The following is a 15,652-nucleotide window of genomic DNA, read 5'->3' as shown; positions in this document are numbered from 1 at the left end:
CATCAAAGAAAAAGTAATATCTGCAATTCCTTCTAAGTTACCAACAGTACATGTCAGTGCCTACCAGCAGCCTGGGCTGTATCAGGTAGCACTGCCTTGCTGTGTTGTTGACTTAGAGGTGTGCTAGGTTGCATAAGAGCAGCAACAACCAGAGTTTATATGGTGTTGTGCCCAGCAGCTCCACCCTGATGCCAAAGGATTAGGGATGAAAAAAACCAAGGCTGCAGAACTGAATGACACTGAGCATTGTTTTTACAAAACTCCTCAATGGTAATGTGAGAATGGCGAAAAAAAAAGTGTCATTCAGGATGTGCTCCTCATTGTCATGGACTAAGAATCCAGACATCATTACAACTTCTTATCATTACCCTTCTGAAGGGCCTAGCAAGTCACTTTCCAAGCAGAGTTGTGTTTGATTTGCAGATTCTTGATGGGGCTGGTTTCACAATGAGCAAGGATGCTATTCTTCCTCTGCCAAGATCCTGCTCTGCTGGGACCAGGCTCAGTGAAAGGTGTTTGCTTCTAGGAGATCCAGGTTGGCAGTCAGAACAGTGACTTCTCTGAGAACCCCTTGGAAATCACTCTTTTTTCCCAATATCTTCTGGATCATTCTCCCTTCCTGGTCTGGTAGATTCCCTCATCCAGTATTATTTGAGTATGTCCCACCTCAGTACACAGATCGGTCAGTCGGGTGACAAAGACATCCCAAACTGATCCTGTTACTTTTGAACACAAGCCATCCCAGTCTGTACCATTTTTCCAAAGAACTTGTGTGTCTCCATGGTTCTGTTGTGTTCTGGATACTAGGAGGAGATATGCTAAGAGGGGAGAGGGCAACTGAAGCCTTGGTTGTGACTCATGGCGGATACTGTTCTCTGGTTGATAAACTGAGTCTCACACAGCTCTTTTGCCTTCTAAGTATGCAAATGTCAAGAGCTTAATCCTGGAATATTCTAATTACCCTGCCTATTTAGTGGTTACATGTACATAGTCCAATTCCAGCTACATATGACACAGGTCATTACTCAGTGTCTGTGCCTTTTTCCTCATCTAAAATGAGGTCATAACTATAATATCTGCTTCCTGGAGCTATTGAGGGCATTAAAGGAATCAATGCAGGTAAAGTGCTTAAGTGTTAAATAGTATTGTTTTTAAGCATCTTTGGCATCCACAAGTTCTCAGAATGTCAAACTTACAGTTAGATGAAGAGCCTAGAGACACAGCTAGAAGAGGCTCGGTTGATCAGCTTCTCATTTTTTTTTTTTTTTGGTTTTTACGAGACAGGGTTTCTCTGTATTGTTTTGGAGGCTATCGGTCCAGCCCAGCCTCGAACTCACAGAGATCTGCCTGCCTCTGCCTCCCGAGTGCTGGGACTAAAGGCGTGCGCCACCACCGCCCGGCAGCTTCTCATTTTTGAAGACAAGAAAACTTAAGTACATTGAAGAGAAGTCTTTTCTCAAAGTCGTTTGGCTGATAGGAATGGAGGAAAACTATCTCACAGAGGCAACTTACCACCTGAGGCAACTTTTCAGAGGTGCATGGTTGTTGGGCAATGAAGAGATGGCTTCTATAGACAAACTTCTGTACTTCTAAGTTAGTCCAGCTTGCTTATGCTTTATCAGTGGATATAAATTGAAGTATTTTAAGAATATAATATGTCAGTCATGGTGGCTTGCATCTACAGTATCAGCACTTGAGAAACTGAGACATGAGAATCACTGAGAGATCAAGACCAGCATGGGCTACATGGTAAGTTCTAGTCCAGTCTGAAATACATAGTGACCAGTCTGGGCTACAGAATTAGATCCTTTCTCAAAATAAGACAAAGAAAAGCAAAATAAAACTCTATTACCAAATATGAAAGGATTCAGTAGACTGAGGTACAAGGATCATGAGTTCAGACAGATCCAGAGAGACTCTATCTCACAAACAACAGTAACTCTATATTACTGTGGTAATTTGAATATAATTGACCCCCTATACACTCATAGGCACTATTAGGAGGTGTGGTTCTATTGTAATAAATATGGACTTGTTGGAGGAAGTGTGTCACTGCGGGGGGGGGGGGAGGCTTTGAGATCTCCTATGTAGAACTCTCAGCTCCTTCACCAGCACCATGTCTGCCTGCCCACTGCCATATCCCATCATGATGATAATGAACTAAACCTCTGAAACTGTAAGCCACACAATTAAAAGTTTCCTTTATATGAGTTGCTGTAGTTGTGCTGTCTCTCCACAGCAATAGAAACAGCAGTTGGTACCAGGGACTGGGATGTTGCTGTGATAGGCTGGGCCATGTTTTTGTTTAGAAGAATAGGGACTGTAGGACTGTGGATTAGGAAAGCAGTTGAATGCCTTAAGGAAGGCACAATGGGTACCCTACTAGGAACATGAAAGACAGTGAAGGTGAGGGTTATTTGAACTGTGGGGGCCTGGCTTTCAGAGAAGAAAGCTAGTATGTGGTGAAGAATGTGGCTGCTCTCTGCCCTTATCCAAAAAGTTTGCCTGAGGCTAAAGTGCAGCGTTTGAAATTAATTCCATTGACAGAGGAATTATCAAAATAGCCTGTTACCAACTCTGTTATGTGGTTATTAGTGGTAACTCTAATGAAGATTTATAATAAAAAGGAGTAAGCCAAGAAAGTAAAAATGCAAAATGTACAGTTTGAAAAGAAAGGGAGCATCAGGGAGTGAAATGGAGCTAAATCCTGTGTTCAAGGATATAAACATATTAAGAAATGGAATAAAGGGAGTGTGACCTCAGGGCAAGAATTTCCCTAGCTAAAATTCCACCTTGTGAAATGGGATTTAAAAAAAACTCAGAGCCAACTATGGTGGTGCACACTTTTAATCCCAGCACTCCAGAGACAGAGGCAGGCAGATCTCTGAATTTGAGGCCAGGTTAGGCAGTAAAGGAAACTGCCAAAAACAAAAAGCTGATCAAGATGTAATTGAAAGATCTCTAAGTTCAAGGCAAGTTCAGTCTAAAGATCCAGTTTCAGGACAACCAAGCTTAGACAGTGAAGGAAACCATTGATAACTGAAAGTTAGTGAAGATGTAATTGAACAAGGGAGCCATGTTACAGCCCCAGCATGCAGCAGAATTTGGCAGTTTTGGTCATGTGGTTCTGGCTTTAGAGTCAAGGAGAGAAGAAAGGGGCCATGATATTTGTCCACAATTAAGAAAACCCACCGAGGCCAGGCATGTATCAGGGGTGCCCCTGAATGGAGACCCAGAGAACCCATTGTATGAAGGAGAACCCTGGATTGCCTTGGAGGCCTCAAGGTGTTAGAGATGCTAAAGAAAGACGTTAGCAGGGAGTGGAACCAGATCAAGAGAAAGAAGTATTTTGCAGTCAACAAAACGAAAAGGAGTTGGAGATCTGAAAAGTGTTTTGACATCAGACATGGAGATGCAGTGTTTGGAGTTTACCCAGCTGGTTTTCAGTCTTTGTTTGGTCCTGTATTTCCTAACTATGTTCTTTCCCCTACATTTTGTAATGGTGATGTGCATCCTGTGTTTCATATGTTGGAATTATGTGACTTTTTTATTTTGGGGATTACATTTAAGAGATTACATATGTCTCAGAAGAGACTTTGAACTTTAAAACATTTTTGAATTTGAGAGAAAGAGAAGAAATCAGTGTTAACTCAACGAATGAATAAAATTAGCAATGATTTACTGTGATGTTCATTTTTATAAAAAATCACTTTTATAATTCTAAAAAGAAAAAACATTGTTGAGACTGTGATAGACTGTGGGAACTGTGAAAGTTGGACTAAATGCATTTTGCATTATGATATTGTTACAATATCTTAGGGGACCAGGGAGTGGAATGTGGTAGTTTGAATTTAATTGGCCCCCATAGGCTCATTAAGAGATGTGGCTTTGTTGCAATATGTATGGCCTTATTGGAGGAAGTATGTCATAATAAGGATGGGCTTCGGGATCTCCTATGCTCAAACTCTGCCCAGTGTCACAGTCCACACCCTGTTGCCTGTGGATCAAGATGTAGAACTCTCAGTTCCTTCTCTAGCCCCATGTCTGCCTGCCCACTGTCATGTCCCATCATGATGATAATGGACTAAACCTCTGAAACTGTAAGCCACCCAATTAAATGCTTTCTTTTATAAGAACTTCTGTTGTGTATTGTGGAATATTTGTTTAACTCTGCAAAGATGTGTTGTGTTGCATTTGTTCATGTAAAAATATATTGTGTTTATTTAATTATGTAAAGATATGCTACTGTTTTACCTTGCCTGCCTAAGGCATCTCATTGGTCTAATAAAAAGTGGAACAGTAAGGGAATAGGTATAGGCAGAACTTACAGGTAGGGAGATGTCAGGGCCAGCAAGCCAGACACGGAGGAATCAGGAATGTAGGATGTACAGACTGAAAGAAAGGTTAAAAGCCCCAGGCATAACATGAGTAGAAATGATTGACTTAAAAGAGCTAGTGGAACAAGCCTAATCTAAGGCTGAGCATTCATGGTTAATCAGAGGTCTCTCTGTCTTTATTTGGAAACTGGTTGGCTGCCCAAAGTAATGTCCATAATGTCTCTTCACAGCAATAGAAACCCTAGCTAAGGCAACTACCATATTGTAAGTCCATGAATTCCAAAGTAAATAAGAATCACAAGGGATAAAATTTTAGATAGCCAATGGCCAGCACTGCCATGCTACCTCCTCTCCTTCTGAAATGCCCTTGAGTCCATTAAATGTACCTTAATCTCCATGTAAAGAAGGGTGGTGGAGGTGGGAAGTGTCATTGTATGAACTATCAGGACAGGGATGAAGGAATTAAAATCACCCTTAGGATAAAATCCATCCACAGGACCAAATTTAGGCAAAGAATAGCTGGACTTTTTTCTGAGTAATTGTTTATCTTACTGATTAGGTAGTTCCCAGGACAACTGCCCATCCCCACCCTCCTGGGAAAGTCTGCAGAATGTATCTTTTTCTTTAGTTTGTCCTATCAAAAGTTTCTTCTGGGCTGGCAAGGTGTCTCAGTGGTTAATGGTGCTTGCTACCAAGTTTGATCACTTGAGTTTAATCCCTGAAACAACATAGTGGAAGAAGCAAAGTAATGCAAGTTTCTTCTAAGACACATACACACACACACACACACACACCACACATACACCACACACATACACCACACACACACACCACACACACACACCACACACACACCACACACCATACACACACACACACACCACACACATACACACACACACACACACACCACACATACACCACACACATACACCACACACACACACCACACACACACACCACACACACACCACACACCATACACATACACACACACCACACATACACCACACACATACACCACACACACACACCACACACACACACACACACACACACACACCACACACACACAAACAAACACACACTTTCTTTTAGAGAGTCTCCTTTTTCCCTTGACAGTATCTTCTGCTTCTTGGTTCTCAGGGACTGGAAGTTACAAGAATTTTTATCAATTAGTTACCCTTTCTACATTACTGAGCCTAGAAAGACTGGGAAATAAATGGTGCTTTCTTCCAACTGGTCTGTCTGCCCCTTTCCTTTGAATTAGGATGTGGCTTTAAGCATGAGTCACCTAAGAAAGCATTCGGAGATGTGAGTGAGTTAAAGCATCAGGGGCTTTCCCTCCACGTTTTAGACAGAGAGGAATCTACCGCTATAAAAAGTTGTGTGAAAAATACCACCATCAAGAATGAAGGGCGAGTCTAGTGTCAAGACCATTTTAGTGTTAGGTAAGTCCACTGAGGGAATTCCCTCCCTTAAAAAATAAAATGAAACAAATTGCTAGAAACCACTGCTCTTGCTGTTCTTCCCACATTCAGGTCTCCGGGGCCTTGAGAGCAGGGTACAGTCAGAGGTTGACCCAGAAGACAACCACCCTTGTGTCAGACGGTGGTGAGAATGTGCCACTTGGGACTTGGTGTCTTTATAAAGAGGGAAATAAAAAAAGTCTATGATTGACATGAGCCAAGGCACAAGAATGCAAGGTGACAAAATAAGGCCTGGGGAAGTACACTGCTATTTCAGTATTGAAAGGTGGTACCCCAGATTTCTCAGAGTGCGAGTGGCCCAGCTTTGAAGTTGTCTGCCACATGCACGAGACAACCCAACTATCCAGGCTGTTTTAGAGTATGACCTGTGACTCCCACCTAAAGGACAGAGCCAGCATTGTCTCTTGGTTGTCCAAATCCCAGGTACCTGTTTAACGAAAGCAATCAACCAGGCTTATGGCCTGGGCTAGGACCTGATTATTAAATTGAGTAGGCCTGAAGTCCTTGCTTAGTTGTCTGATTTCTTGAGGCCCATTGAATGGAAAACTTGGCAACAAAAGCCAAAAAGAAAGTCCAAGTTCCCACTCAGCCTCTCCTAGGGGTAGCTTTTGGTCATGAGTTACATCTACACATTGCCAGAGTCATCATCTGGTTGGTGCAAGTTACACAGCATTATCCACAAAGGGAAAGCTAGCCTACACCCCACTGTTGTCTGCCTGAGATCTGTGGCTCCTTTATTGTCTTTGCTGTTAAACACAGTTTCCTTTTATTTTCTTCTCACCATGGAAACCACAATAAATAAAGAGAAGTGTGATTTTTCAAAAGATCTCTAGCTGCAGATGTGCGTGTCTTGTGAGATCAGTCAGTAAACATGTGCCTACCCCATGCCCAAGATAAGGTATCACTCCTGGGGATAAAGAAGGAGAAGGGGGAGAAAAATGGAAACAATGATCAAGTAAAATAGGGTTTTTGTGTAACATCTTCAGGCTCCTTCAGGTTCCAGTTTCTAATACATGGTAGTGTTTGTTCAGGCTTTGTAGTATGTGCACTATATAATTTTTTTTCTGGAAAATTGAGTTAAATCCAATTGAAGTCTGTGTTGTTGATGTTTGATTGGGCTGTTGGCTCCCCTTCATCTAATTTCTTTAGGGATATTGTTTACTATTATGTTGGCATGGTTTCACACAGACTCATTCCAATGGAATCCAGCTAAGTGGTCCTAATGCTCTTGTCCCAGCTGTGGACATGTGTTTTGATTTATATAGTGCTTGAGTGGACCATGGTGTGCTTCATTCCTACGGAAGATGTAGTTTTCAGCAGAAGACTTGAACTAGCATCATACCACCTACAAAGTTACTCCTTTTGAACAGAAGGCTTCCCACTTAATCCCCAAGTATAAATCCTTAGATATTAGGATCCCATCTCAAGTGGTTTTTCCAGTGTGTTTCTCAATCCTAGGTTTATAAACCTGCCTTGGTAAAACATTAGCCACCCCCTTCCACCTCCATACTGCCTACCCTATCACTGTCAGAGATCTAGAATGCCTTGGATAAATGAGGTCATGTGGTTTATGTGTGTGTGGGGGGGTTGTGCATGCGCATGTGTTCATATGCATCTGTAAACACCACATGTGATTTTTGAAGTTTAACTATTGTTGAGAGCTATGAAATTAAAAAAAAAGATATTTTAAAAGTAATTTGCTTTGATGATGAATAATAGATGATCCTAAGGCTTGGAGGGAGAGAAGATACAGAAATAAAGATAGTCAGATAGTCTGTGTTCCTGGAGGCTTTTCTTTATGGTTATGGCCACCCGTTCTCTTATCTCATGGATTAATTAGACTTTACATAAACTTGACTGTTTTAAAACTATACAGTTCTGGGGATAAGAGCTCAGCAGATAAGTGTCTGCCTTGCAAACATAAAAACTTGATTTTGATCTCCAGGGCCCACATAAATAAGCTGGGCATGGTGGTGTGTGCTTGTAATCTCAGCCCTGGAAAGACAGAAACAGACATAATGAGTGAGATCCGGGCCAATAGAGACTTTGTCTCAAAGATAAAGGGGACAGCTCCTCAGTTACAATAGTCAAGGCTGACTTCTAGCCTTACTGGTGAATACACAATGACTGAACATGTTAACACACATTACCACCACCACCACCACCACCAACAACAACAATAAGAAATAATAATGATAATAATGATAATAATAATAATAATAATAAAGTAACAGACTGCTATTTAACTAGGACAATATATTGGTGAATTTCCATGTAAGGGAACTGGTTCTTGGCCAGCAGAGCTCCAGTTGGGCTGGCTAGCACTTTATGAGGAATATTCAACTCATATAACAGATACACATACTGCTAATGACGACTCATCCTGTGCTTACACTGTCTAAGGCTTTGCTTACCTCATCCCTTAACATAAGAAACTAGACATAGACACTTGTCTGCATTTTCTCAGTTAGGAAGCAGGCATTGGAGCTTGGATCTGTGTTGCTCAAAGCCATACTGCAACTATATAAGCTTCAGCTTTAGGTCCTGCCCTATGGAGTGGGCCATACTGGAACAGTAAAGACCATTATCTGACTGATAGCGTAATTGCTTCAGGGAAATATCTAACACACATACAAGAATATGTACAGAAGACCACATATTCTGGTAACTGTGCCAGAGGCAACTGGGGAGCTTTATTAACACCGTATTAAGCAACTATGAAAGAAGGCTGAGCTTTGTTAAATCTGGGTGGTTTTGTTTACCTCTCTGTCATTCTGTGGGTTTGAAATGTTTCATCACTAATTATTCTTGAGCAATGGGATGTAGAAGAAAGATGATAAACTGCCTGGTATAATGAATTATTCAGGTGATTTTAAATAAACTAGAGGGCAGATAGTAGCTGATATGACCTCAACAGAGAGATAAGGTGGAGAAGGGGGTGTTGTCTAATTAACTATAAAGGAGAGGGGAATGTGAGAAATAATTAAATCACTGGCTCTCTGTGTTCGGTTGTAGTATTTTCCCCAAAGCATTCTCCCAGTGTAACTCTTCCTACTTAATGACTAAAAGCAATTAGTCAGTCATATGCTCAAGAAAAGAGACTTTAGCTTTATGTTTGATGTGGGTTTTTTTTACCCAGCAAAATATTAGTGTTCATAAACCAGAGTCACTCCACTCCACAAACTCAAACACTGTAAGACCAGATACAACCAACACTGGTCTATATTTGTTGCTGTTATTTAGTGTGTAGGCACATGTGTACATGTTTGCGCTTGAGTGTAGAAGCCAGAAATCCATGTTGGATGTCTTCCTCTATTGCCCTCAATCTTAGGTTTTGAGACAGAGTCTCTTGCTGAACCTGGACCTTGATGATATAGGTAGACTAGCTAGCCAGCAAGCCCCGGGGATCCCTCTACCATCAGCTCCCCAGCACTGGGGTGCACATTGGCATACATGGCTTTTCGCATGGGTGCTGGGGATGTAGGCTCAGTTCCTCATGTTTACACAGCAAGCTTTTCACTAGCTGAGTCATCTTCTCAACCCCAGGTTGTCCAGTTTTTGAAAGAATCTCACAGGCAACCCATGACTCTAAGAAGAATCTTCTAGAAGCCAGCAACTTTTGTTCAAAAGAAGGTGAGTCTTGTTGACTCCTTACTTCCAAGTTCATTATGACCCAGAAGATTGTCCTCTGGTTTTGACGGTTGGTTCTTGAAATGAATAAATCACGTTTATTTCTCTAACCTTGTACTTAAGCACAGTTGATGCCTCTCAGCCAGCATTTTTGTGTATATTAAAGAAGGGGAACCATTTATCTCTTGTTCTTGCTGTGGGCCATGAATGTATTGTCTTGTTAGCAAGAGTCATTGACTATAGTGAACGTCTATAAATAAGTCTTAACCCGAGTCTCAGCCACCTTTTAATGAGACATTACTCTCTCTCTACTAATTTAAAGCAGCTATTTGACACTTAATTTCCAATACAAGTGACAATAGGAAGAGCAGTTGAAAACAGAACTAGTTTTTAAGAATTCATACAAATGGAATCCCATTTTAGAGATGTACATAGCTAAATAAATGAGGGTGGGAGGATATTCACAGTTGCTAACTTTCCCTTAAAGGAACAGTTTATGTTTTATTTAATCTCCCCCCTTTTTTCCTATGTTACATTTCTCTGTATCAAGCCTGTATAGCTTGTTCAACAGGTGAAAATGTAGCAAATATCTCAAGGTCAGAGGAAAACTTTTAAAAACACAGAGAGCTTACTTGAATACACATGCACTTGGTACACCAGGCCAGTTCTGGACTCAAATTCAATCATAGGGCCATTGGTAATACCAACAAGTCAAATTGCTACCATAAACATTGGCCTCCTGGTTCTTAGGATATTTAGCTGGAGAAGACCAACAGTGCCTATGATAGTGCCTTTTCTTCTCCAGCCAGAGCCACTCAACACCCTCCTGTGTTTTTAATCTTTTACATTTCCTTCCTTCCTTCCTTCTTTCCTTTCTTCCTCCCTCCCCCCTCTCTCGCTGAAAAGTATAGGATCCCCAGTTATTGGGTTCTTCTGCCAATGTAATAAGCCAAATCAAACTGAATTAATAAACCCAGATTTAATAAACAGAGCAAAGCAAAGCAGAGTTCTCCCAGGAGACTCTGGGGAAGGCAGAAGGGAGACCACATGGCAGATCTGGTCTTAAATGTCCTGTACATTGTCTTGAGCACCTGAGGAGGAGGAGCAGGCTTTCTCGGGGCCAGGGTCTGGAATGGGAGGAGTGGGGATGGATGGAGCTTCCCACAGTTTCTTTTACATTTCCTTCCTTCCTTCCTTCCTTCCTTCCTTCCTCCCTCCCTTCCTCCCTCCCTCTCTCCCTCCCTCCCTCCCTCCCTCCCTCCCTCCCTCCCTCCCTCCCTCCCTCCGTTCCTTTCTTCCTTTTTAAGACAGGGTCTTTTACTGGAATCTGCAGCTTATTAACTAAGCTAGCCTGGCAGCCCCTTATCTCCATCTCCCTAGCTTTTGGATCACAAGCATGCGCCACTCTGCCTGGATTTCTGTGTGTCCTAGAATTAGAAATCAGGTTCTCACACGTGTGAAAAAACACTTCACTGAGTGAGCTTCTTCCCAGCCCCTAAAAACAAGCAAACATCGGAAGTCATAAATAAGGGGACTAAGGTTTAGAAAGTTTGACAGACTTGGAGCTGAGATTTGAAAGGCCATAATCTTCCTGAATCCAGACCTGGGAAACTATAGAATAAACCCAAAATTTTAGTTCTCTGTTGGAAAAGCATTTAAAGGGCCTAAATAAGGAATCATGAGAAAAATTACAGAGAAAGTATTTGTGGTGAAAGGAAAGTTTTTCTTCTTCTGATTTTATCTTTCAGTTTGAACTTCTTGTGCCAGACCGAGGTATCTTCATGGTGAGCATGGATGCCCATGGGCTTGGTAACTTCCTCCTCTAGCAAATACCCAGAGTCCTTGTAAAAGGTAGATTCCAACTTCTGAGATGAGGCTAGGTGTGGCAAGTGAGTTCCTGAGCTAGCTCTCGAGCTTCCTCACTGGCTGTCTCACTCACTGTAACCTGTCTTCGTTGTTCATATCTCATTCAGTGACTTCATTGACAGATTAGATTGGTCCTGTACTCTGTTTAGCAAATGTGTGTCTCTGCCATGGGACTATGGAGGAGCCTGACACACAGTCTTGAATTTGAGTGGTGTCTCTTTAGGACTTTTCACAGCTACCTTGCATCCCCAAAGCGAGTGCCATGGGTCCTGGTTACTGTGGCAGTTTGCCTATCCTGCTTCTGGCTTTAGTCTGGGGTGTATACATTCCTACAAAGCACCTTGATACCATGAAGATGTTGTTGTCATGTGGCTGAGGATGGGGAAGGGAAGGTGGAGAAAGATATTAGACCCACTGACTGAACTCTCCCGGGCCCCCAGTAGCAGTGGGCAAAATAGGAAACTGAGGCACAAAGGGGATGATAGATGTCATTTAATGCGTGGAAACTGAAGATACCTCAGTCATTCCCTGTGTGGCACTGCCAGTGACTGCTAGAGTGCAGATATGGACAGGGTTCCTCAAGAGTGAACTTGACCAATAACATTGGGACTGTTGGGCACTGAGAAGTCTTACATTAAGGGTATCTTTCAGAGGTCAACCATAGCTCAGGGAGACCACGTGACATCCCACCTCTACACTGTCATTAACACCTTCTGTTCTCAATCCCCCAGCCTATCATCTTCATTACATGACCAGTATCTGTTTCTCTTTCAAAATTAGAAGAATTTCTGTGTTGCAAATTCAGCTGGATGAAATGGAGGTGTCCTTTGTTTTCTCCCATTTTAAGAGAAATCTTCAGTATCATTAGGTAGTGTGTTTCCATCCAAGGTCTTCAGAATGTGAGAGGCCATGTCTGAAGTTCTGCTGCTACACAGCCCACACAGAAGATTTCACTGATAGCTCACAGCTTAGGACTCTTGAGATGAAATGCTACCAAGCCCTCATGTCATTGCCTTCCCACTTTTCCTCAACTATCTATTGACACTAGATCACTGAGCTGGCTCATGATAAGGAAGGATGGATGAGGAGAAAACTGGGAAAAGGGAAAGGGGAATCTGGAGCTGAGTTTCAGCCTATATTGAACTTGCAATAGATCAAGATGTTCTTCCCAGTGTAGAAGGCCAGAATCAAAATTGAACTGGTCTCTGTAATTGAGCAGAGACATGGTTCACAGAGATCAGAGAAAAGGAAATGAAAGTCTCCGGTGTGAACAGCAGTGAGACTGGTGTTGTTTATCACAGCAATAGAAACCTCACTGGTACAGGATCTTATATCCCCCCATGTTTGCTCCCTTCCGTGTTTTAGTGACTGATAACAATCAACTGGTTCATAACGTAGATGCCACTGATCAAAAGTGACTTAATAAAGCAGAATCCTCAACAGTAAATGGGATTTTTGTGGCATTCTGGGAGGCTGGAAAGATGTAGATGTTTAATGCTCACTTTTATTCCAGTCTCCTCAGCTCTTACAGAGCATCCTGTGACTGTGACCTGTGTGTCTCCTTGGCATTTAGTTACCAGTGACTGACCCTTTTGTAATTCCACACACAAGCTCTGACAATGATGTAGTCATTTCTTGAAGTAGAAATGTCATGAAATCAGAGCAGCTTGGACTGATGGCACGCCATGTGGATGATAGGTGTAATAGTTATTCCTCCATGCTGCTCCACTCCCCAGATCATCTCCCCATATTGTGGCCACATCACTCTGATGCATCACCTCTGAAATGCAGATGTAGAGGCCACTCTCTCTGGTATCTTACCCTTCTTCTCACCTTCTCTGTCACTCTAACACAAGACAGATCCCTTGATTCCCTGCCACTCTCCCTTGCATATCTGGCCTGTATTCACATCTCATCTTAGATTCCATGGCCCACTGTTATAAGAACTGTTTTTGCAAACACCTTCAGACTTATTGTGTTACCCTGTGTCCTATTGACATGACATAACTCCAATTCCTCAATGAGTCCAATGAGAATTCTTATTTCTGAACAATTAATCATTGTAGGAGAAAACCAGAGACAAATTACCCTGATCTAATCACTACACTTTTTATACATTTTTATACACGTATTACAATGTCACACGTGTTCTATATATATATATACTATGTGACAATTTAATTGAAAATAAAAAGGAATGAACTTCATGGTTTCCCTTAAAATTCATAATTAGAAGTAGCAAAATACATCTAGCAATTCTACCATTTATAACTAGCATACCCAGTTTCCAAGGTGTATGTCTGTATTTAAACACATAAATGCATTCTTCTTTTTACCTCCAATAGTACCTCACTCCACACTTCATTATGAAAATAATATTGGAAAAACACACCCTCCTGTGGCTTTTTAAAGACAAAAACTACAAGTCTATGTGGACAACTTTGCTGTCTACTAGCCTCCTATTTTGAAGGACAGTCACATGTGTTATATATATGTAAGTATATATATATATATACTTACTATGTGACAATTTAATTGAAAATAAAAAGGAATGAGCTTCATGGTTTCCCTTAAAATTCATAATTAGAAGTAGCAAAATACATCTAGCAATTCTAAGAGAATTGAACTCATGTCATTGGGCTTTCATGGCAAGTACTTGTACCCGATGCTCCATCTTACCAGCCTCTACATCAGATTTTTAAAGTTCTATCCCTGTTTTATGGATGAGGAATTGGAGTCATAGAAGGATTCTCCTTTCCCATCCCCTCAATGGTCTTTCTAAGTAGCATAGTCTAGCCTCAGTCTTGTGATTCTCCTGCCTCAGCATCAGCCTGGCTTTTGTGGTACTCTGCCTTGAAATGCACAACTGAAAAATAGATCTAGATTTTGAGACTAAGTGATTGGCTAAGCAACAGATTCTGTGTATCAGATGGCAAATGAGGGTGTGGTCCTGCTTTCCTGCCATTTCTCAAAACAGAAATCAGAACATCAGCCTTTGTTTGTCCCCCTACCCTACTGTTCTCACTTAAGCTCTCTGCATTTCCTGACCATTTCAGCCTCCCAGTGCATTTGAATTCACTGTTCCTTCCATTTCTTCTGTCATTCTTCAGTCCAGATTGCTTCAACCTTAACATGATGGCATTTTGGTTAGTTAATTATTTGGGAGTCTCTCCATAGTAAATGCCAATAGCACCTGCCAGCTATGTCCCTCAATTTTTGTTTATTATTATTAATTATTATTATTATTATTTGCCTCCAGACATTGTCAAGCTCTCCTGGAAAACTGAGACTCACTAACTGTGGTGGTTTGTGTGGTGATATCTTGCTTGTACAAATAAAGCCTGTCTGAAGGTCAGAGCATATCTGACAGACATTTCTGTGAACCAGGATATTCTAAGGGACTAGACCGCCTTGTCTTGGGGATATGTGGTGACAGGCCTCTATGGTTAGCTAGTGGCAAACTCCATTCTTTGACCTTCAGACAGGTTTTTTTTTTGTACAAGCAAGATATCATCATAGATTTGAATAACAATGACTTCCATAAGATTATGTATTTGCATGCTTAGTCATCAAGGTTTAGGAGGTGTGGCCTTGCTGGCTCTCTTCTGTTGCCTGGGGATCCAGATGTAGAACTCTCAGCTACTTGTCCAGCAGCATGTCTGCCTGTGTGTTGCCATGCTCCCCACCATTACCATTTCAATGAACTAAATCTCTGAAAGTGTAAGCAAGGCCCCATTATCACTGTCATAAGAGTAGCCTTTGTCATGGTGTCTCTTCACAGCAATAGAACACTAAGACATCAACCTGTCCAAGCCTCCACCAAATTTTCCCTGACTTACACACTAATTCTCTACCCAAACTTTTTGTTTCCACACTTATTCCAATTTTTAGTTTATTGTCCATAAAATAAATCGAAAATAAAAATAAGATTATGTTGCTCCCATGTTTGAAATGCTTAATGCTTTCCTATTGAATGCAGGAGGAAAATGTTTACTGGAGAACACTAGGTTTCCACTACTCTTTGTGTGATCTTAGGTTCGTCAGGTTTGCCTCTCTCATTCCCCTCTTTCGTTTCACTGAGAGAGGACTTTGTTCAGCTCCTGGATTCTCTTGCACTTCCTACAAACCTGTCTTCCCTCATCTAGGAAACCGGCTGCCTCCTCTTCTCCACAAACAGGCACTCTGGATGCTGCAACTGCCCCAGCCTCATTTGTAAAGCCGGCTCCTGGCCATCCTCAGGTCTCAGCTTCAGTGTCAGGGACCATGGGCAAACTTTTTCTAATCACCACACAAGAATGTTTCCCTTTGCACCTACCTTTTTATTCTCTA

Source organism: Mesocricetus auratus, unplaced genomic scaffold (genome assembly GCF_017639785.1).
Source record: "Mesocricetus auratus isolate SY011 unplaced genomic scaffold, BCM_Maur_2.0 Super-Scaffold_100004, whole genome shotgun sequence".
Lineage (NCBI taxonomy): Eukaryota > Metazoa > Chordata > Mammalia > Rodentia > Cricetidae > Mesocricetus > Mesocricetus auratus.
The sequence above is the reverse complement of the archived record's forward strand: the minus strand, read 5'-3'. Positions refer to the sequence as shown.